Genomic DNA, 26,127 nt, shown 5'->3' on the forward strand with positions numbered 1-26,127 from the left:
ATACTTTAAAAAAATAAACATAACAATAAATGTTTAAACATGCGTAAATCATAATAGTTTAAAAAAATTGAGATATAAACGTTTACACAAGTGTAAATCATAATAGTTAAAAACTTGAAGACAATGTAAACAAGTTACGAACATCAAAGAAAATATTAAGACATTAGATTTATTGTCGAGAACAACCACTATTACCTTATTTCATTATTGCATTTTTTTGTTTCAGATTCACGTGTTTCTCTACTTCTTTCGAAGTGTTAACAATCCCAAGTACAAAGAAATGAGATCAACAACACCTGAAAAGGTTAAAATATCAGTCGAGCAACAAAGGATAATACTAAAAATTGTGAGGTTTTTGGGTTGCGGCGTATCGAACTGTTTTAGGGGTTTAGAGACTCTAAAGATAAAAAGCGGTGGCAATTAAGTTCAATTACAAAGAAATTTGTTGCAAGAATACTTCTTCCTGGCATAAACAAATTCAAAGAAAAGTTATTGTAGAAAGCTTGGGAACTTGATCGAATGAGCAACAATTAGACATGATCTTTTGTTTTCTTGTACCTAGTACATCATTTTTTTTTAATATTACGAGTTACTAATAGTTGTATTAAGATCCAACATTGAATAATGCACATTTACATTAGTGTTTGAAATATGATGTTTTACATCCTGTTTGACAATTTATTTCCGGTGTTTGAAATGTTCAGATTTACAAACTTCGTACATTAGTTTTGCCTTTATAATGTCATATTACATATGTGCATATTAAAAGTATTATGTATATGTGTAATATGGAAAATTATATTTATGTAAAACATACATAGATATGTGACAGTGAACAATTTACACATGTGTAAATTAACTGTACATATGTAAAACAAACACTAATATGCAACAGTGAACACTTTACACATGTAATTTAGCTACACATATGTAAAATAGATACAAATATGTAACAGAATATAATTTACACATGTGTAATTGAGCTGCACATGAGTAAAACATACATATATTTTCACATGTGTAAATCAACTGCACGAATGTGAATATAAATTGACACGATTTAAAATAACTCATACATATAAGATATTAGAAGATGTGAAATCCAACAACAGATCAAACATAAGACGCAAGTAGTAATTACATCAAATTAATAACATGTACAAATAGTTTTTTCTCATGTTCTTCATCTTCAGATCGAATTCTACGTCACTACGTTTCGTTGCTTGATTGGTGGTACTGCTAGGCTTCATCTTCATCCTTACTGCCATCGGAACAGTAGTAATGAAGAGCTGACCCAATGAAGTCATCACGTGACACTTGTTGCTAGTGGTTTATACTACAGCCGTTGGATTTCTTTTTTTTTTCCTTTCATCGTCGGTTATGTAAATAATAGGAACACCAATGGTATATCAAAGTTGGTCCTGGTTGTTTCCCTTTTAGTCGCGTCGCCATGACATAATAAGAACGTGTCACCTCTTCACAGTATCAAAGATCCTTAGCTAGTGCGTGCACTAGCCTATCCTAAACATTAGTTTATCGTTACACATTTGTAAGACAAACGAACAGAATAAACATAGTACGTTGGATGAACGTATAAACACGATTTATCCGGTTGTAACCTTCACCATCTCTGTCACTTCCTTCCCCAAATCAAACTATTTCCGTTCCTCTATGGGTGTAACCTTCACTAACTATTAATCCCCCACAAAGTAAGTCTATATTTTAGTAATTTCAATAATATATTTTGCTAAATTAAAATTGGTTAAATTGTAAATGCCTAAACCATGAAACACGTGGTTTTAGAAATAAAATGAATTAAGCACAAGACAAGTCTGGAAAACAAGAAGGTCGAGTAGGATAAAGAGCCAAAACTAGTTCTTAACGAATTGTTCTCGGGTTGATACAGACAATGTTAAGAAAACGGGAAGTGGAAGTATTAAAAAGTTAACATAAAAAGTTAGCACCATATAAGCCTGGCAAAACAAGCGGGTCAATTTAAATAACAGGTCAAAGCTAATAAAAATGGGCTCTTGTTGAGACTAGTCATTCTAGGAAAAAAACTAAAAAAATTAATAAATTAGCATTAGATAAGCCTCGCAAAACAAGTGCTCAGATCGGACATGGGCCAAACTGGCCCGAACAAAATTGATCGGGTTGAAACTGATAATTTTAGAAAAAAAACAAGGAAAAGCTCAATAGATTAGCACCAGATAAGCCTCACAAAACAAGTGGGCCAGACTAGATAATGGGTCAAAACTGGTTCGGGATAAAACAGGCATATGTTGAAATTCGTCATTTACAAAACAAGCGGGCCAAGTAGGATAACGATTCAGAACTACTTCTCAACAATATGGACTAAGATTGAAACTGGTCATTTTAGAAAAAAAAATATATCAAAAGAATGTAGGACCTTTCTAAGTACCTCAACATCATTGAGAGATATCGAAGATGAGCTTTAACAAGAATGTACATGTTCTCAATGGGGGTCCTCTCTAACCACCCACTTAACTACTCCAGCGCCTTAATCCGTGTCACACCCCCAAAATACCACTTAGGGAGTGTCCCTGATAGGCGTGTGACGTACCAGCAATGAGCCACTAATTACATAGAACCCATACATGTTTCTAAAATAAAGTTCTTGATTAATAATAAAACACCATCCAAGTTCAAAAGAAAACCAAAGTATTCAGCGGAAGCAAAACCAAACGAAGTTAAATAGTTTAAAATCAATATAAAGTATCAACAAATCAGAACACAAATCCCTCCAATCGACCCATGAGACTCCAGCTACTCCAGATAGCAAGTTCCAATGCAAATAGCTAACGACCTACAAGCATGCAAACAAGTGTGTCAGACTACGCTGGTGAGTTCAAGGTTTTGTTACCGAGTTTAGTTTATCAAATGTATATACAAAACCGTTTATCAATTTGATTTGGTGTTGCTATTAACTCGATTACCGAAATGGCTACAAGATGTGTTTGCCCAACCCCAATATCTCTATCAAAACATTGGTCATGCTTTAAGGAAATTAGTTCACGCCCGACCTTCCTGAGACGGTGTGAGGGTGCCAAACCTAATAGCGCTATCAACTAATAACCTCGTTGCCTTCCCGGCAACTGTCGGTAGATGTAAGGGGTCTTATATGATAGAAACTGAGTAATAACCAACATCCCAATAACCTGCATTCCCCCTGGAACGTTACCCAATATCCCTTCCCGGGATGCATGCTTGGAAAAGAGCAGTGAACTCACCTTGGTTTGCTCGGTTAGATATTGTACTTCTATTGTTACTTACCGCTAGGTCCGTTTACACACGACCTAAGGTATGATGAATGTAAATAGGTATGTGAGTATAAGGTTACGCAACACCCAAACGTGTATCCAAACAACCAAGCATTTAAATGTGATCACTCAGTAAATTGAATCGAGTTAAACGGGTTTCGTTATGGTTTAAAAGCATTACAACATATTGAAGACCCAATAAATAAACAACATTTAATGGTTAAGTCACACGCAATCAGAATGAACAAGTATATCAAATTAAACGACTAACACAATTCGGACACATACTACAAAATATAGAACTCGCCTAATCATCCATTATTTAAACAAACATCTAAAATTCATACCAAACTGTTATGCATATATTCGGCCCCTATTTAAGAAATATTGATGTTACAATATATCATGCTGGTTACATATATACTCCCCCACATGCCTACGCCTATACTGACATGAATCACCAAGTTATATCTCATTACATACTTGAAAAATAGAGTTCTGATTATATATATATATATATATATATATATATATTCTACTAGGTCATGCTTATAATTGTCTTTTTAGGATTGTGGCTGTACATTAGCAAAACATGTGGGACCCTAATCACTACCCAATATACTTCAGCATCTTTATTAGAATTATTGTGTATTAAATTCAGATCATGACATCTTCCAATCACCTTATTAGTTTATTATTTGCATATCATTAATAATCCTTGACTACCAGACACACACACATGGGCCGCCCTTTTTACTAATCAAACTATCACCTACATATCATTGGACCGATCATATAATATCGAAATTATCAACAACAAACTAATAAATTCACATAGTGCATTTAATTCAATAATATGATATAGCCGGCTTCATCGAAATTAGTAAAGAATGTCCAGTCATATCGGTGACCTTCAATATCCGGCCCAACAGGTATGGGCACCTGCTGTTCCGCCCAACACACAATCAAAGAAAAAAAAGAACGTTTTAATTGGACCATTCAACCACCTTATGCTATTGGACCGATTCAAGTATTGGGTTGACAACTTTATTCATGTGATGCATTCATCTAATATAATCTAATCATGCAAACATATTCATGTCACACATATGCATACATCAACGACAATCTAACAGCAAAAATCTACACATATGTCATAAACCCTAAACATATTAAACATGCAAGAACATATCATAATCATTCTTACATTCAAGATTCAATCATACCATACACGTAATCACAAGTATCGAATAACATACTAACCCGCAAAACTTGCTCGACAAGCTGATGTATTCGAATGAGGGGAGTCTGCTACGGCCGCACGTAATGGATCTTGAGGGATATTAAGTTTGTTTAGAGTTTTATAATAATAAGGATGATAATAATACGTATACATATAGGATATTACTTTGGGGGGGCGGTGGCTCATTTAACCGATCATGGGCTCAAGCCCAGGTAAACAATCTATACGATACTTATATCCATTAGTAGGCTGCCGAAAATATATAGTAAGACTGCCAATATACATTTGAATCTTGGTCCCATTTGGCCTTTGGGCTTTGGGAAGACGTGGCCCAAATTACTCGCGGTCCACAACAATCAATCCCCGCACATACACATTTAACGAGTCTAACTCAAGCACGACACAATGAAGGAAAAAAATAATGAGGAAATAATGAGGATTTATGATTGCGAAGTTAAACGACACTAACCGTGAGAATTCGGGTTGTCACATCATCCCCAACTAAAAGGAAATTTCGTCCCGAAATTTGACAAGCAAGCACAAGGAGTGAAGTGATAAATCAAGATTGTTGCAGATTATGCTCAGGTGCCACATCATCCCCAACTTGATTGGGAATTTCGTCCCGAAATTCACTAGTCGCATTAGTCCCAGATTCACTAGGCTTGGACTTGTCCATTGGGAACAAGTGTGGATACTTGAGCTTCATCTGATCCTCGCGTTCCCACGTGAACTCCGGTACACGTCTTGAGTTCCAACGAACTCTCACAATTGGAATACGACTATGCTTACGCACCTTGACCTCCCGGTCCATAATCTCTATAGGCTCCTCGACAAATTGCAACTTGTCATCGATCTTCAGCTCTTGAAACGGCACAGTCAGTGTTTCATCCGACAAACACTTCTTTAACTGTGAGACATGAAAGACATCGTGAACATTACCCAACTCCGCAGGCAATTCAAGCTTGTAAGCGACTTTACCGATCCGCTCCAGAATTCTAAAAGGCCCGACGTAACGCGGATTAAGCTTTCCGTGCTTCCCAAAGCGTAAGACACCCTTCCACGGCGACACTTTTAACATAACACGGTCACCTACTACAAACTCTAACGGTTTCCTACGCTTGTCAGCGTAGCTTTTCTGACGATCACGCGCCGCTGCCATACGATTCCTGATTTGAACAATCATTTCTGATGTTTCAAGAACAAGCTCAGGACCTGTGATCTGGCTATCACCTACCTCGGCCCAACAGAGAGGAGAACGACATTTCCGCCCGTACAACGCTTCGAACGGAGCTGCCTGAATACTAGTGTGGTAGCTGTTGTTGTAGGAGAACTCTATCAACGGAAGGTGTTTCTCCCAACTCTTGCCAAAGTCAATAACACATGCCCGCAGCATGTCTTCAAGTGTCTGGATGGTCCGCTCACTCTGACCATCCGTCTGGGGGTGATAAGCAGTACTCATATCGAGTTGTGAACCGAACGACTTATGCATTGACTGCCATAACTCAGAAGTGAAACGCGGATCCCGATCCGAGATGATAGAAGTTGGCACCCCATGCCTAGAAACTACCTCCTTAAGATAAACTGCTGCAAGCTGCGAGAACTTATCTGTTTCCTTGATTGCTAGAAAATGCGCTGACTTCGTGAGACGGTCAACAATCACCCAAATAGTATCGTTTCCAGCCTGAGTCCTTGGTAAACCAGTGACGAAATCCATAGCAATCTGCTCCCATTTCCACATGGGTATCTTTGGCTGCTGAAGTAGACCCGAGGGTTTCTGATATTCCACCTTGACTTTAGCACAAGTCAAACACTTACTCACGTATGTCGCTATGATAGCCTTCATATTCGGCCACCAATACAAGGCTTTGAGATCCTGATACATCTTATCCGATCCCGGATGAATAGAGTATCGTGACTTGTGCGCTTCATCCATCACAAGCTCTCTGAGGTCACCAAACAGAGGAATCCATACTCTTTCCATAAAATAATGGATGCCATCAGATCTCTGCTCGAGCTGCTTTTTCATACCTCGCAAACCCTCAGCTTCAATGTTTTCTTCCTTTGACGCCTCAGTCTGAGCCGTACGAATCTTATCAGGAAGGTTCGAATGAATAGTGAGTTGTAATGCGCGAACACGTTTCGGCTTTGTCTCTTTTCGACTAAGTGCATCAGCTACTACATTAGCTTTACCCGGATGATACTTGATAGCACACTCATAATCGTTCAAAAGCTCTATCCAACGACGCTGCCGCATATTCAATTCCTTCTGGTCGAAGATATGCTGAAGGCTTCTGTGATCGGTGTAAATGGTGCATTTGGTACCGTACAGATAGTGCCTCCAGATCTTCAACGCAAATACCACAGCTCCTAACTCCAAGTCGTGAGTTGTATAATTCTTCTCGTGCACCTTCAACTGTCGAGAAGCATATGCTATCACCTTATCGCGCTGCATTAACACACAACCGAGACCCTGAATCGAAGCATCACAGTAAACCACAAAATCTTCCGTACCCTCTGGTAGAGACAAGATCGGTGCGCTGCACAATTTCTGCTTCAAAAGTTGGAAAGCATCCTCCTGCTTCGCTCCCCAAGAATAAACTACGTTCTTCTACGTCAAGGAGGTAAGAGGTTGAGCAATCTTTGAGAAATCCTGAATGAACCGACGATAGTACCCTGCAAGACCAAGAAATTGTCGCACCTCCGAAGGATTCTTCGGTGTCGCCCAATTCCTAATAGCATCGATCTTAGCAGGATCCACGTGTATCCCCTTTTCGTTAACAATATGCCCAAGAAAGTGTACTTCTCGAATCCAGAAATCACACTTAGAAAACTTCGCATAAAGCTGCTCTTTCCTCAGGAGTTCCAAGATAAGTTGTAGATGTCGCTCATGGTCTTCCTCGCTCTTGGAGTAGATCAAGATGCCGTCGATGAAAACAATAACAAAGTCGTCGAGATACGGTTTGCACACGCGGTTCATAAGATCCATGAAGACCGCTGGTGCGTTAGTCATTCCGAACGGCATAACTAAAAACTCGTAGTGGCCATACCGCGTTCGAAAAGACGTCTTTGGAACATCCTCCTCCCTGACTCGTACCTGATGATAGCCCGACCTTAAGTCGATCTTGGAATAAAAACTCGACCCTTGCAGCTGGTCAAACAAGTCGTCAATGCGTGGTAAAGGGTAGCGATTTTTTATTGTCACCTTGTTGAGCTCACGATAATCTATGCACATTCGAAAGGACCCATCCTTCTTCTTCACAAATAGTACTGGGGCTCCCCAAGGCAAAGAGCTAGGTCGGATAAAACCCCTATCCAACAGCTCTTGGAGTTGATTCGACAACTCCTGTAACTCTCCCGGCGCAAGACGATAAGGAGCACGAGCAATCGGGGCTGCTCCTGGCACGAGGTCGATCTGAAATTCCACCTGACGATGTGGAGGTAAACCAGGGAGTTCTTCAGGAAATACATCGGGAAATTCACGAACCACTGGAAAATCCTCGATCCTTCTCTCATCAGACTGCGAGTCAGAAACAAGAGCTAAAAGAGTAGGGTAGCCCTTACGTAAACACTTTCGAGCCTTCATCGCCGAGATTATACCAACTATGGCACCACTATGATGACCCTGACCTGATAAGGATTCTCCGCTAGGGAGAGGAATACGCACGATTTTCTCCTTGCAAAGAATTTCCGCCTGGTGCTTGGACAGCCAATCCATGCCAACTACCACGTCAAAACTGTTGGGATTCAGTGGTGTCAATATTACTTTTATCAAAACGGGTTTGACATATTTTATTAACTAAATATATAATTAATAAAACGCAGCGGAATAAATATGAATTATCGACACCAAAAGTGAACCGAACAGGATCATGGTTACAAACATGCAAATACGATACATAAGATAATTAATCTACCGATGAGAAAAATTATACCCTTGTGGTTAATAATTAACCGTGTGAGACACCAAGGTACAACGAACGAGTGCTAGACACGAACACGTACAAAGAGAACGTTGTCTCATAGCAGCCGGTGATGCTTGACCTTGGCCGGTAGACTATCGCAAAGGGAATCAAAAGGCACCACCTATTTCAGAAATGGCGGCTGTGTATTGCAAAGAAAAGAAGGTTTTTTTTCTTTTGTGTTGATCTCAAAACAAAAGGAATTCTTTTGTTTGCTTTGATTACGGCAGAAGTGTCAAAACATATGTTTTGATGATTAGAGTAATATAATGTATATATTAGGTTAATAATAATAACCCTAGTAATCATCTCTAATCATCTCTTAGGCCACTAAAGCCTGACACGTCTAGCACAAGCCCAAATGCGATACAAAGCCCGAAAAACAAAGTTTAATTAAATAAGTAATTAAACATTATATTATTTATAGCCCGTATTAATAATAAATCCTGTTTTTCGTGGATATATAATTATGTTAGATAATTATATATTTCGTTCCGTTAATTGTTCATGATCACCAGTTAATCGAGTTAAGTGGATTTAATGTTCGTTGCCCAAGGTGTAACTCTTACGGGTCATAGCTCGGTTAGCAGCGTTGATTTATCGAACCCGTACATATAAATCCAACGAAAACTTCCAAGGGTAACAGGGAGTAGGTCAATGTCGAACACTTGACCTATGAGATCGAGTTTACAACCAAACAGAACATGAGAAGCCTCTATCGATTTACCATTAGCTAGTTCTACTATATGGTTAGTGACAAGAGGTGTAGGACTCAATCCTAAACGACTACTGAACTCCAACGATACGTAACTGAAATCGGCACCAGAGTCGAATAAAACAGAAGCAAATATGTCGTTTATCGAAAACATACCAGTCACTACGTTGCCATCATTCCTAGCTTCCCCAGCTCTAATAATGAACACCCTCCCGTGTGCACCATTTCCTCCATTGCCCCCATTGTTATTGTTCCTGTTGTTATTGTTCCCAGCATTGTTGTTATTGGCATTCTGATTCAGCTGAGGGCAATCCCGCTTGAAGTGGCCCTCGTCCCCGCACTGGAAACACACTTTCTTAACACTCTGATTCTGTTGTGGTTGTTGCTTTTGTTGTCGCTGGTGCTGCTGGCTTTGCTGCTGCTGCTGCTTTGGCTGTGGGGCTCTACAGTCTTTGGCCTCATGGCCCACTTTCTCACATCTACGACAAGTTCGGACACACTGCCCATAGTGATGATAGCCACACTTGCTGCACTGTGGCTTCTTTCCCACATAAGAACCCTGACTCTGATTGCTGCCCTGGCCTTGATTAACTGAAGAAGACTGACTGAAACTGCGGTTGTGGTTGTTATCGGACCTTTTCTGGGGTTGACCTGCACTGGTTGCTTTATCGGTATCGTTCCACTTGCGTTTATTATCACTAGCAGGTGTGGTGGCTGTAGCAGTCGAAGTAGTAGCAGAAACACGTGGCGGCAAATTGTTACGTTCGACCTCTTGGTCAGTAATCTTATGTGCTAAACGGACGATACGGGGCATATTGTCTAGATTTGCAGCAGTAACGTACCCCTTAACAGCTGGTGCTAAACCCTTGAGATACAACTCGATTCGCCGGGGTGGGGGTCGAGACAGGTTAGGGCACAAGGTTGCTAAATCATTGAACCTCCTCGTGTATGCTTCAATCTCAGATCCCTCCATTTTCAGATTATAATACTCGTTCTCCAGTTTCTGAATCTCATCACGAGGACAATACTCCTCCCTCATCAACTCCTTAAAGTCATCCCAAGTGGTGGCATTCGCCATTTCGATACCCAACATCTGCACCTGGGCATTCCACCACGTCAGGGCACCATCCTCAAGCGTGCCCGTAGCATACTTCACTCTGTCCCCAGCAGGACAATTACACATCGCGAATACCGCCTCTGCCTTCTCAAACCATCGCAGGAGTCCTACAGCCCCTTCAGTCCCACTGAAAGTCTGTGGCTTGCAATCCATGAACATCTTAAACGTACAAACAGGTGGAGCAGGTGGATGGTTTTGATTCGCAGGTTGACCTAAAACGAAAGAACGTACAACGCACAGGTAAGATTCGAGTACACGACACAAGGATAGAAAATAATTGGCACACATCGTACCAGCCTGGTAAGCCGCTAGAGCTTCAGCTACACGAGTGTTGATCAGGTTGGTTAATTCGGCCTGCGTCATAGCAATGTGGCCACGTCCACCACTTCGGCCTCCTCCACGTCCACTCATGGTTCTATACAACAGAAGGGAACTATCTTAAGGGTCGAAACGAGGTAAAAGTCAAGTTCCACATTAAAATCTACAACTATCGAGTTTACACATAATAGGGCAGAATCCTTCACACGTTCGTTAAGCCTCACTGGGACTTACATGCACCTCACGTTATTATTATGTGTGCACCCATAGTAATAAGGTAATTTGCATGCTCATCTCAGTGCCTCTTAACTTGCACTAAGAGTTTCCCCCGCATTCAAATAGCCAACAGTGGGTAGTATAGGATTATGATTCACAAAATTCAAAGAGTAGTGTCACACTATCAAGTCACCATAGTAGGTAATATATCGTTTCGTTCAAACTGTAAGCGTATGACTACTAAACAAATAATGCATGAAGTAATTAGAAGACGAACCTTGCAATCTGGAGCTGAGTGTCATGGTCGATTTTCGAAGTTGTTCGGTTATAGTCTGGTTTTATAAAAACATTTTAAAACCAAGTTCACTATAACCAGTGGCTCTGATACCAAACTGTCACACCCCCAAAATACCACTTAGGGAGTGTCCCTGATAGGCGTGTGACGTACCAGCAATGAGCCACTAATTACATATAACCCAAACATGTTTCTAAAATAAAGTTCTTGATTAATAATAAAACACCATCGAAGTTCAAAAGAAAACCAAAGTATTCAGCGGAAGCAAAACCAAACGAAGTTAAATAGTTTAAAATCAATATAAAGTATCAACAAATCAGAACACAAATCCCTCCAATCGACTCATGAGACTCCAGCTACTCCAGACAACAAGTTCCAATGCAAACAGCTAACGACCTACAAGCATGCAAACAAGTGTGTCAGACTACGCTGGTGAGTTCAAGGTTTTGTTACCGAGTTTAGTTTATCAAATGTATATACAAAACCGTTTATCAATTTGATTTGATGTTGTTATTAACTCGATTACCGAAATGGCTACAAGATGTGTTTGCCCAACCCCAATGTCTCTATCAAAACATTGGTCATGCTTTAAGGAAATTAGTTCACGCCCGACCTCCCTGAGACGGTGTGAGGGTGCCAAACCTAATAGCGCTATCAACTAATAACCTCGTTGCCTTCCCGGCAACTGTCGGTAGATGTAAGGGGTCTTATATGATAGAAACTGAGTAATAACCAACATCCCAATAACCTGCATTCCCCCTGGAACGTTACCCAATATCCCTTCCCGGGATGCATGCTTGGAAAAGAGCAGTGAACTCACCTTGGTTTGCTCGGTTAGATATTGTACTTCTATTGTTACTTACCGCTAGGTCCGTTTACACACGACCTAAGGTATGATGAATGTAAATAGGTATGTGAGTATAAGGTTACGCAACACCCAAACGTGTATCCAAACAACCAAGCATTTAAATGTGATCACTCAGTAAATTGAATCGAGTTAAACGGGTTTCGTTATGGTTTAAAAGCATTACAACATATTGAAGACCCAATAAATAAACAACATTTAATGGCTAAGTCACACGCAATCAGAATGAACAAGTATAACAAATTAAACGACTAACACAATTCGGACACATACTACAAAATATAGAACTCGCCTAATCATCCATTATTTAAACAAACATCTAAAATTCATACCAAACTGTTATGCATATATTCGGCCCCTATTTAAGAAATATTGATGTTACAATATATCATGCTGGTTACATATATACTCGCCCACATGCCTACGCCTATACTGACATGAATCACCAAGTTATATCTCATTACATAATTGAAAAATAGAGTTCTGATTATATATATATATATATATTCTACTAGGTCATGCTTATAATTGTCTTTTTAGGATTGTGGCTGTACATTAGCAAAACATGTGGGACCCTAATCACTACCCAATATACTTCAGCATCTTTATTAGAATTATTGTGTATTAAATTCAGATCATGACATCTTCCAATCACCTTATTAGTTTATTATTTGCATACCATTAATAATCCTTGACTACCAGACACACACACATGGGCCGCCCTTTTTACTAATCAAACTATCACCTACATATCATTGGACCGATCATATAATATCGAAATTATCAACAACAAACTAATAAATTCACATAGTGCATTTAATTCAATAATATGATATAGCCGGCTTCATCGAAATTAATAAAGAATGTCCAGTCATATCGGTGACCTTCAATATCCGGCCCAACAGGTATGGGCACCTGCTGTTCCGCCCAACACACAATCAAAGAAAAAAAAGAACGTTTTAATTGGACCATTCAACCACCTTATGCTATTGGACCGATTCAAGTATTGGGTTGACAACTTTATTCATGTGATGCATTCATCTAATATAATCTAATCATGCAAACATATTCATGTCACACATATGCATACATCAACGACAATCTAACAGCAAAAATCTACACATATGTCATAAACCCTAAACATATTAAACATGCAAGAACATATCATAATCATTCTTACATTCAAGATTCAATCATACCATACACATAATCACAAGTATCGAATAACATACTAACCCGCAAAACTTGCTCGACAAGCTGATGTATTCGAAGGAGGGGGGGTCTGCTACGGCCGCACGTAAGGGATCTTGAGGGATATTAAGTTTGTTTAGAGTTTTATAATAATAAGGATGATAATAATACGTATACATATAGGATATTACTTTGGGGGGGGGGGGGGGCGGTGGCTCATTTAACCGATCATGGGCTCAAGCCCAGGTGAACAATCTATACGATACTTATATCCATTAGTGGGCTGCCGAAAATATATAGTAAGACTGCCAATATACATTTGAATCTTTGTCCCATTTGGCCTTTGGGCTTTGGGAAGACGTGGCCCAAATTACTCGCGGTCCACAACAATCAATCCCCGCACATACACATTTAACGAGTCTAACTCAAGCACGACACAATGAAGGAAAAAAAATGATGAGGAAATAATGAGGATTTATGATCGCGAAGTTAAACGACACTAACCGTGAGAATTCGGGTTGTCACAATCCGCCACACTCCCGCAGTCCATTGAACCCAAAAAAGTTCAAGAAAATCTCATTCACTTGTTGTTCCACTTCAAAATGGAATGGAATGCAAAGTTAACATGCTGGAATATTGTTAGCAGATTCTCATCCCAGCTTACAAATGACCACCTTGCTTGCACCAGTCCCAATTTCTCATTATGCTACAAAATGACAATCAAATTCACAGTAAATGCACCTAAATAACACATACGAAAACAAGAAAAAAAATTTAGCTGGAAATGGGGAACTATTTTTTCTAAGGAAATTAGGATTGGGTTGGAAATCAACATCAAAGATAGCACCAAATTTATAATCTTTAACGATAGATCCTTCACCATCTCTGTCACTTCCTTTCCCCAAATCAAACTAATTTTTGTTCCTCTCTGGTTGTAACCTTCACCAGCCAATAATCCCCCATAATGTAATTGTATATATGTTAGTAACTTCATTCACATACTTTGCTAAATTAAAAATCTCAGTGGCACAAAGCATATTGATTAACTTGTAAATGCCCAAACTATGAATTAAACCATATGTTTCACTTAAAACACGAAGCATAGACAAAAATGATTCCATGGCCCGAGCTTTAACAAATTTCGTATATTAGAAGCAAATCACAAAACTCACTTTGGCATATTAACAAACAGGTTATGTGCATTAAGAAATGATAGAATAATTCATTTCCATGCCCATATTCTATCCCTAATTCCACAAAATCAAGATAATTACGTGGAAAAGATGAATGAATTAACCAAGTAATTGAACAAGAATCGAAACTTGGTGTTTATAAACTCAAATTAGTGAATCTAAAAATTGATTGGGCAATGAATGATTGAAGAACAGTACATGCAGATTTAGTAATGAAATCGAAGATCAATGTATTCAAAATTAATTAACAATAATCGATTGAAGAATGTTAGTAGAGATGGCATACGTATGAAAAATTGATAAAATCGAATGAACGTGATGAAGATAATTGGTAATAGTGGAAACATGAGATAAATAGTGAATTGTTAAATTACCAATTTAACCTTTTAGTTAAAACACTATGAACAAAATTGATTTGCTGAGATTTGTTCTCACTGTTCTCACAAAAGATAGGTGTTCTCATTTAAACTCTCCCCTACATATATATATATATATATATATATAGAATTGTTCTAATAAGAACCACCTCGAGTTGTAAGAACCGCGAGAACCACACCATCCGGGTCGCCGTTTACCATGATTTTTTTTTACAACTAGATGTGTGTATTATAAACACAGCCCTAAAAAAAAATTTAAACGCCGCGGCCGAGGGGGTAGTTTTTTACACCACAAGTTTGGTGTAAAAAAAGAAAAAAAATAAAAACACCAAACTTGTGGTGTAAAAAACTACCCCCTCGGCCGCGGCGTTTAAAATTTTTTTTACGGCTGTGTTTATAATACACACATCTAGTTGTAAAAAAAAATCATGGTAAACGGTGACCCGGATGGTGTGGTTCTCGCGGTTCTTACAACTCGGGGTGGTTCTCATTCTAGCAGCATATATATATATATATATATATATATATATATATATATATATATATATATATATAGAGCAGGGCTATATAGAAAACCCTATATATATAGAAAAAACCCAACCTCCCGACATTTTTTTTTTTGAAAAAAATAACACATGTAATATACATGTTTTTAAGAGTTTTGGGCCAAAAAAATCAAAAAAGCGCCGAAGGAATGATTTAAAAAAAATCAGCAAGTTTCTGTCTTTTGTGCCTAACACATGTTAGGCAACCGGACATTGCTGAAATTTGTTTATTTTTTTTTTAAAAACATCCCTTCGGCGCTTTTTTGTTTTTTTTGGCCCAAAACACTTTAAAACATGTATATTACATGTGTTATTTTTTTCAAAAAAAAAAAATTGTCGGGAGGTTGGGTAAAAATGGGGGGAGATTTAAGTTTCCAGAGTTTCCTAAAAACTTAAGGGTTTTCTGTCTAGCCTTCTCTTATATATATATATATATATATATATATATATATATATATATATATATATATATATATATATATATATATATATATAGGGGAAGGTTCATTTGAGAAGAAAAAGAACAAAGGGTAATTTTGTAAAACATTAAATAGTTTTTTCATTTATCTCATTTATTATCATTTTTGACTAATTAATTAGTCATAAAGACTATTATCCTCCACACTAATTTTTTCTTGCCTACACACATCAAAAGTTATCCTACATATTTCGAAATTCATCCTACACGTTGAAATTTATCCTACACAACTCGTAATTTGTCCTACACAACTCGTAATTTATCCTACACTTTAAATTATTTTATTTTATTTTTTGAAAACATATATATTTTGAAGATAAGTTACAAAAAAATTAATGTATTAGCTATTAAAGAGGAAGACTACAAATTAATGAACTATGTAAATTTACCAATGTACCCTTGTAGTAACATTAAATACTTATATTAAATGAAGTAAAATAAAGCATTCTTATTGGTTGAAATTTGTTCTTTTTTGTTCTTACAAAAAAAATTTTCTCATTTGAACTCTCCACTATATATATATATATATATATATATATATATATATAGAATGTTGGATTCCTTGAGGAACATTGTGTAGTTAATCCCACCAACGGAAAAAATCAATGAATTTGTGCCATGAAAAGAGGATTGAACTATCAACCTACTCAGCGACCTTTTTATATATCTTGGTCCGACTTTATTAGTTTATGTATAGGCAATGAATAGGATAAAAGGATTTGATGCCTACCAAATATATATTTACACCCTTTATGATATACCAAATGCAAGTTGTGTTTTTATTGCTGATTATATATAAAAGAAGAAAACTTTATTTTAGTTGTGGATTAGTCAAAAAGTTGGTGTAAGGATGTATGCCTATACTTGTATACTTTAGTTCAATATAAATAAAGAAGTTGCAAATGGAACTTATATGGGAATGACAATATTGAATATTAGATAAAGCGTTAAAAAATATGATGCTAACTTTTTTCTTCTCCTTATAAATATACTAGTGGGAAACATGCGCGTTGCTGCAGGACGACAATGAATCCATATTCACATTTTTTTCTCAAATCAACGCATTATAAAAAAATATTATTGACAACCCTGCTTCCTTGATGTGGAGATAAATGGTAGAGGTGGCAAGATGGACGGATCGATTGATCATCAATGAACCCCTATACGTGTTTCCTTGATATGGTAGAGGTGACAAAGATTGTCGGGACAATTGAGCATCAACAAAACCCATTATCCACATCAAACAACCCACCAAACCCATCAACATTTTTTAGCAAAAAAATAAATAAATAAATAAATAAAAGCAATATAATATTTTGATATGAAGATGAACACTTTTAATAGCTTATTTTTGTGAAATTTTTGGCCAACGCAACTATCAAACACACATCAAAGCCATCAATTGTGCTAAGTATTGCACTTTCTATAACTTAGCATCCACTTTGACTTACAAGAGTCAATTATGAATTGAAAGTCAAACATACTACTTCCTAATTTGCGAAAAGGTTTCTACAATAGATAGGAGAGCTATTACTATTAAGCTCACTAACTTTCATCTATGGTAACATGAAGGAAATTTATTCATTTCAAGGTATGGTGCATTAATGCCTCCCATGTAATTAAAAGGTCAAGGCAATGTTGCTGCAGGACTTGATTTGTTTAGTTGTTCAAAGTATGGCATGCCAATTTGATTAAAACCACTCATTTTTTGTAACCTTTTGAGTTGCAGATGATGTTTTTACTTGTATCCTTATATATTGTCAAATTACTAAAAAAAGTTGGAAAAATTGTAGAATACAACCCCTTATGGTGATTCAAGAAACAACAAATATGCCACAGCCAAGATATAGATTCAAGATACAAGCAGAATTATACCTAAAAGCTGAGCTTAGTACAATGTTATAATTTGATAGTTGGTCAACGTCTTGGTCTAGTGTTGTAACATTTGTGCTTGTAATCGTCATGAACAGTTCTATTATCAATAAAACAATATTATTTGATCCCAATGTTTGTTTGGTTGTGTTTTACATTTTTCATGTTTTAACTTTTGTTCAATTTCAAACTCTACATCGCTTTCTGGAGCATTATACGCAAACTGGTGCGTAAACGTACTCAGTTTAATGCGACAAATACTCCGGAACATCAACATATACTCAACATACCTTAAATAACCTTTGCATAACTTAGAAATAAGTTTTGAAGGCTTTGGTATAGCAAAAACAAGTTAATTCGCTTACAGGGACTAAACTTAACAAACTACGAAAGTATGCCAATTTGAACTGTAACGAACATTCCGGAACATGTCCATAAGTTAAACATACCATAAATATCCTTTACATAGCTTAGAAATAGGCTTTGAGGGGTTTGGTATGCTAAAACAAACTTTTGGATCATTCAGGGGCTAAAAGTGTCAAAAAGTGCACAAGTTTGCACTGTCGCGCATAACTTACGTTCTGAATACATCCGGACATCCAAAAATTTATGTAAGCATCCTAATATTATGCCTTAGTGTTTGGCATAAGAAAAATCCATTCGTCGCGTCATTTGGATCATCTTTCGCGCTTATGCGCATTCCGTCGTAATTAACCGAACATCGCGATCGTACGGCCAAACGAACCAACATCCGACACATTTTTGAGCATGTTTCATGTCCACAATGTTTAGGCATCATTTTAGGGCCTTAAAGTTGGCTTTACAGGCCTTAGAAGGGCTGAAAATGGCTTAATTACGCAACAGGGACCAAAAGTGTAAATTCTGCAAGTGGTGCAGATCAGAAGCCTCAGGCGGCCCGCGTGAGTTTTGCCTGAATGTTTAGGCGGGGCGCGTGAGACTGTCAGACAGAATAAATGTTGCATTTAATGCAGTTTGGCCTTTCGATCGATCAAGGGGCAATGCCCTTTCACCCAATCAAGAGCCAAGGGGCATTTTCTGACTTACCACAACATTGCGACAAGTGTACGCACGAGATCGTGGCACGATATTCGATAAACGATCCTAACGGTTCCACTTTTCCTATAAATACCCCCCCCCCCTTTGTTCCAAAAACCCACATAATCTGATCTTAAGGCTCTATGTTGGAACCATTGTTTCATACCTGAGCTATTTGATCTAGATTAGCACTCGGGGACCCTCCGTAAGTATTCTTTTCGCTCTTTTATTCGCTTTTCGAGTCCGAAAGTCAACGTTTTGTTGACTTTCTGCATTGACCAGCTTATGGTCGATGCGAAGTTCATGGAACTTCATAACGTGAGCGTGATCATGATGGTTATAGTCCGTAGTGACTATACCTACTGATCACCACGTTATATAGGCTCAGTGACGAGTCGTAGTTTCGGCCAAAATGTGCATTCTTGCATATTTTGTAACCAAACTACTCGTGGGCATCAAGGCCGTTTGTTTTGATGTCAAACCTGTTTTCAAACTTAGTTAAGCATGTTCTAACATGCTTAGCTCGTCACTTTTAGTTTAGTGCTTATATAGGGTCGTAAGGTAAGCGATCTAAACCATCGCTTATACTTTCGAACCCGACCCATTTGGTCGATCATTAGGATCCGACCAAACACCTTAGGTGACCATAGCTATAACCTTCCGAGGTTATACCTTGTGGTCGCGATGTTAGGCGTTCCAAACGCGTTCTACGCGAACGACGCGTTGGGGTAGCATAAGCTACCTAAACGGGTCGTGATGGGCCGTAAGCACTTAGGTTAAGTTTCATTTTAGTATGTAGGCTTTGTTAAACCATATTACACGAGTCTCCATACTCGTTTGGTTTACGAACCCGCATACTATTCGATCCTTCCGATTTAGGTCCGGTATATTAACATAGCTACCTATTAGGTGCCGTTTGATATTCCGTGATCTAGCATTGTTTGATTATTATACAAGAACTCAAAGCAATCTCAGGTGAGTACATAGAACCCCATCTTTTACTGTTTTCCAAACTGTTTTGGGGTGAAACACATGTGCCTATCTGTTATTTTCATGCTTTCCATGTTTTCACATCGTATATCTGCTATGCTCATTTGTACATTATAGTACATGATTTCATTACATTTTATGCTATGTATGCCCATTGTGTGCGTACTTAGTACATTGATTTACATTACATTTCTGTTGCATATGTTTACTCAGCATATGGACACATTGATTTACATGAACATTTCTGTTGCATATGTTTACTCAGCATATGGACACATTGATTTACATGGACATTTCTGCTGCATATGTTTACTCAGCATATGGGCACATTGATTTACATGAGCACTTCTGCTTCGTATGTTTACTTAGCATACTTAGTACAATTGTTTACATCACATGCCTTCATTTTGTTATGACATTTGGTTTGTTTAACATGGGACAATACATTCATTAACATTAGCTACGCCGTTCGTTAGTAGGTAGTGGTACCATAGGAATTGACAACTCCCATTCCTGAAGTCCTGGGTTTGATAGGACTGGAAGGAGTGACCGAATTCGATATACATAACTTAGATGAACCTTTAATTTGTTTAAGGGTTTATCGCCGCAGTCTCAAGGCTTGGATGTATGCATAGTTTACAATACCGCATAAATGTTAATATCAATAGAGCATGCATTTTTCCATAAAACATAACGTTGATTTAAACCACGTGTTACTTCAACGACTTGTTTTGTGCATTTTACATATGGTTTAAGTTGATACATTTCGCTTACCATACATGATACATTTTGGGATACACATTACATGATTTACATTGAACATAAACATTTGACATGGTTTACACAATAACACTTGACATTTGGTTTATACATGAACAATTTATATGGTGGATTGGTTTGAGTAAATGATTTGAGTAACGTGGCGTATGTAATATGATACGAACATGGTGGATACGCCGCTGGTACTTCCTATATATAAATGTTTGTATAATATTACATATCGTGGCGTTATCTAAGTCATTTCAGTTTAGACACATTACATATTACACGAATAACATATTCTTCACAAGACATTATTTTCACAAACAACTTATCTTATTCAACTCATTTTACTTGGTTACTCATTTAACCTTACACTTATCTATACATATCATCTGATGTTTTCGTTTTCCAAATGGTTTACAAAGCAAGACAAAGTACAAGGTTCATGACTGACTGTTATTAAACATTTCTTTAACCTCAAGTCATGAATCCCATTTTCACAAAACCTATGTATCTCACAGGCATTTTTATGCTGACGTACCTACTTTCACATGTGTTTTCAGGAGCTATTCCATAGGATGATGATCATGACACTAGGGCGGACCTGTGCCTTAGAGACTAAAACTGAAGATAGACTTAGTTAACTATGTTATAAACTCTTTGTTTCCGGTTTAAGACAATGTATTACCCTTGTTTAATAAATAAAATGTAACTTTAATTACCATGGTTGTATAACAATTAATTCTGTCCACAACACTCCCCGGCGTTTCCGCCGCGGTTGCATGTTATACGCGGCCGGGGTGTGACAGAAGAGTTGGTATCAGAGCCATTGGTTATAGGGAATTAGGTTATTAGTAATGCTTTGACCTAGACTATAACTTTCTAGGACCCTAACACAAGTTATCTTGTGTTTAGAGTTTAAAACATGCACATCACCTATCCTTAGGTGATAACCACAACGAGAACTTCGGTTCCGAATCCGCTTTGAAAATTAATCATCTGTTCTAGGATGATTGATTACTAGGTTTTGAACCCTCTGTTATAAGGTTTTGAACCCTCTGTTATAAGGTTTTGAACCCTCTGTTATATGGTTTTGAACCTCTTTGGATTTCAAAAATCCCGTCAAAGTTTTGGGTTAATAGTGTGAACACGTGCGAACTGGAAGAGTGAATGCATGTACCCTGGGTTTTCTGTCTAAGGCTAGAGTGTTCGTACAAATCCACATAATCGGACCAGTCACTCTTACCTGGGAACTCTTGGGGTGAGTGTTCACTTATAGGCGAGCATGTCTTCGCGATACACTAATTCTGACCCATTTACTTTGACTAGACATTTCATGTCGCTTATTTGCTTTGCGATGCATAACCGCCATCTTTGCTTTTGTTGATTTTGCTTCATCTCATTCTCTTCATCCAATCATCTCACTCGTTTCATTTCATGTTTTTCTCTTCTAGAATGCCTCCTCGACGCGACAACTAGATAGCTACTGCCGAGCTGGCGGAGATTATTGCGCAGCAGATGGCTGCCCAATTCCCAAATCTCTTCGCTCAATGGAACCAAGCCAACAACAACAACAATGGTACATGCAAATACAAGGATTTTAACTCGGCTAAGCCACTCAAGTTCAGTGGTTCTGAAGGAGCAACTGGGCTTCTTCAGTGGTTCGAGAGCATCGAGAACACTTTTCGCCACGTGCAGTGTCCGGATAATCGCAAGGTCGAGTTTTCTTCAAGCGTGTTTCAGAAGAGGGCTCTTACATGGTGGAACGGGGTTATGAGAGATCAAGGTGCAGAAGTTGCTCTAGCTCAGACATGGGCTGAACTGAGAGCTCTTATGATGAGGGAGTTTTGTCCTCGTCATGAACAACGAGCGTTGGAGAAAGAATTTGATGTTTTGAAGCAAGATAGTGGCGAGCACAGGGCTTATACGGATAGGTTTGAGGAGTTGAGTCTTCTTTGCCCGACTATGGTTACCCCACTCGATAAGGCCATCGAAAGGTACATCGACGGCCTACCTGACTCAGTACAAGACCTCCTTACTGGTAAGAACCCTACCACACTCCGTCAGGCAATCGAGTTATCAGCGACACTGACTGAGTCGCAGATTCGAAAGAATAAGCTACACAGGAAGGGCGACAAGGGCAAGAAACTGTCGGCTGACAAGGAAGATAGCAAGAAAGGTCAAAACAAGAAGGGAAAGGATTCTGGTTCCTCAAGGGGGTCAAGGAAGCGTAAGGCTTCCCAAAACTATGCTGTCACTGCCCAAGCTAACCAGGCAGCTCCCAACCAGCCTCCAGCAAAGAAGCCCTATTCAGGGAGTGCACCTTTGTGTAATCAATGCAACAGTCACCATCAGCCGCAATATCAGTGCCGTTTCTGTACTAACTGTGGGAAGTCGGGTCATCTTGCCGATGTTTGTCGGTTTGCTCAGAATCGCGCAGTTCAGAACCCTGTTCAACAAGTTGCTCAGCAACAGGGTCAGGCTGCACGACCAAACTACCCACCAGGTGCTTGTTATAACTGTGGGGATCTGACCCACTACAGAAATCGGTGTCCAAGGCTAGCCAACCAGAACCAGAATGCAAACCAGAATCAGGCACAGGCTCGAGGTCGAGTCTTCAACCTGAATGCACAAGAAGCATAAGCAGACAACGAGGTGGTGAACGGTACGTTCTTTATTAATAATCAGCCAGCATCTGTTCTTTTTGATTCGGGTGCCGACAAGAGTTTTGTGTCATTGTCTTTTGAGACAATGCTTCGCGTGTCTAGAACGAAACTAGGTAAACCTTTGACAGTAGAGGTTGCCAGTGGTGAACCCATTGTTCTTAATTCTGTTCTACGCAACTGCCAGTTGAACCTTAACGACCATATTTTTCCTATTGACCTCACGCCAATGCAACTTGGAAGCTTCGACGTTATAGTAGGTATGGATTGGTTATCTAAGCATCACGCAGAGATAGTTTGTTCTGAGAAGATTGTTCGTACACCGCTGTCGACATGCGAGATCTTACAGGTTCGTGGTGAGAAACCTGCCGGTGGTCTCAAACTCATGTTTTGTTTTAAAGCACGGAAGTATCTACGGAAGAAATATGTGGCTTTCTTAGCACATGTTACAGCAGATAAAGGCAAGGGTAAGACTATTTCAGATATTCCTGTCGTTCGGGATTATTCTGAAGTTTTCCCTGAAGAGTTACCTGGTCTACCTCCAGCACGCCAAGTCGAGTTCCGTATTGATCTCGTACCTGGTGCAAATCCCATTGCCAGAGCTCCATACCGTCTTGCACCATCAGAGATGCAAGAATTATCTAAGCAGCTTCAGGAGCTCTCCGACAAAGGTTTTATCCGTCCTAGCTTTTCACCTTGGGGTGCTCCCGTTCTTTTTGTCAAGAAGAAGGATGGATCTTTCAGGATGTGTATCGATTATCGTGAGCTTAACAAGCTCACCATCAAGAATCGATATCCCCTACCTCGCATTGATGATCTCTTTGATCAATTGCAAGGCGCTTCTTATTTTTCAAAGATTGATCTACGATCTGGATATCATCAGCTTCGTGTGCATGAAAAAGATATTCCAAAGACAGCGTTCCGTACTCGTTATGGACATTATGAGTTCACAGTCATGCCATTCGGTTTGACTAATGCTCCTGCTGTTTTCATGGACTTAATGAATAGGGTCTGCAAACCTTACTTGGATAAGTTCATCATCGTTTTTATTGATGACATCTTGATATATTCTAAGACGCGAGCCGACCATGGGCAACATCTCCGTCTTACGTTGGAACTCCTAAAGAAAGAGCAACTTTTCGCCAAATTCTCCAAGTGTGAATTTTGGCTTAAGGAGGTTCAATTCTTGGGACATATTGTCAACGAACAAGGTATTCATGTAGATCCCTCCAAGATCAGTGCGATTAAGGATTGGGATACACCTACTACTCCTACTGAAGTTCGTTCTTTTCTTGGTCTAGCGGGTTATTACCGCCGCTTCATCGAGAACTTCTCAAAGATTGCAGTTCCTCTAACTGCCCTAACTCAGAAGAACAAGCCATTTGAGTGAGGAGTCAAACAAGAGGAAGCATTTCTGACTTTGAAACAAAAGCTTTGCGACGCGCCTGTCCTAACATTGCCTGAGGGCAATGATGATTTCGTCGTTTATTGCGACGCATCTAAATTAGGTCTTGGCTGCGTCCTGATGCAAGAAACAAAGTCGTAGCATACGCATCAAGACAGTTGAAGATACATGAGAAGAACTACACCACTCATGATCTTGAGTTGGGTGCATTTGTCTTCGCTCTCAAAATCTGGAGACACGACTTGTACGGTACAAAATGTGTGGTTTTCACGGACCACAAAAGTCTTCAGCATATCTTCAATCAGAAAGAACTCAACATGAGGCAACGACGTTGGGTTGAACTTCTAAACGACTACGACTGCGAGATTCGCTACCATCCTGGTAAGGCGAATGTCGTAGCCGATGCTTTGAGTCACAAGGAACGAACTAAGCTTCATTGTGTTCGTGTCCAATCTGTTATTCAAACTGATATACAAGCCCGTATTTCTCAGGCTCAACAAGCTTGTGTTTCACAAGGCTTGATGGATAAGGAATTTCCTTATCACATAACACCTGCTCTTGAACTGAAGGACAATGGATCATATTACTTCATGGACCGTTTGTGGGTCCCGAGCCAAGATAATCTTCGTACCTTGCTTATGGATGAAGCCCATAAGTCTCGTTATTCTATTCATCCTGGCTCAGATAAGATGTATAAGGATCTTCGTATACAGTATTGGTGGCCTGGTATGAAGAAAGACATTGCCTTATACGTATCAAAATGCCTTACTTGTCTTAAGGTTAAGGCTGAACACCAGCGTCCTTCCGGATTATTGGAGCAACCAGAGATCCCAGTTTGGAAATGGGAAAACATTACTATGGATCTCATTACCAAACTCCCGCGCACAAAGAAAGGTCACGATGCCATCTGGGTAGTCGTGGATCGTCTTACCAAGTCAGCGCATTTCTTGCCAATCCGTGAGGATTTTTCGGCTGACAAACTTGCTCAAATCTACGTAGATGAAATTGTAGCTCGACATGGTGTTCCTTTGAACATCATTTCTGACAGAGATGCTCGTTTCACTTCTCATTTTTGGAGAACCATACAATCTGCTATGGGATCTCAACTTAATCTGAGCACAGCTTATCATCCGCAAACGGATGGTCAATCTGAAAGAACAATCCGGACACTGGAGGATATGCTTAGAGCGTGTGTGATCGATTTCGGTGGTAGTTGGGATTCACATCTTCCATTGATTGAATTCTCCTACAACAACAGTTATCACTCCAGCATCAACATGGCTCCTTTCGAGGCTCTCTATGGTCGAAAATGTCGTTCACCAGTCTGCTGGAATGAGATTGGCGAGGCTCAACTTACTGGACCTGCCCTCATTTTAGAGACAACAGATAAGGTAAAGAAAGTTCGTGATAACCTTCAGGCAGCTAGAAGCCGTCAGAAGAATTACGCGGACTTAAAACGCAAGCCCTTGGATTTTCAAGTCGGTGATCGTGTATTACTTAAAGTCTCACCTTGGAAAGGTGTGATCAGATTCGGAAAGAAAGGAAAACTTGCACCAAGATATGTTGGACCATACAAACTTAAGCTA

The sequence above is a fragment of the Helianthus annuus genome, chromosome 9 (assembly GCF_002127325.2).
Source record: "Helianthus annuus cultivar XRQ/B chromosome 9, HanXRQr2.0-SUNRISE, whole genome shotgun sequence".
Classification (NCBI taxonomy): domain Eukaryota; kingdom Viridiplantae; phylum Streptophyta; class Magnoliopsida; order Asterales; family Asteraceae; genus Helianthus; species Helianthus annuus.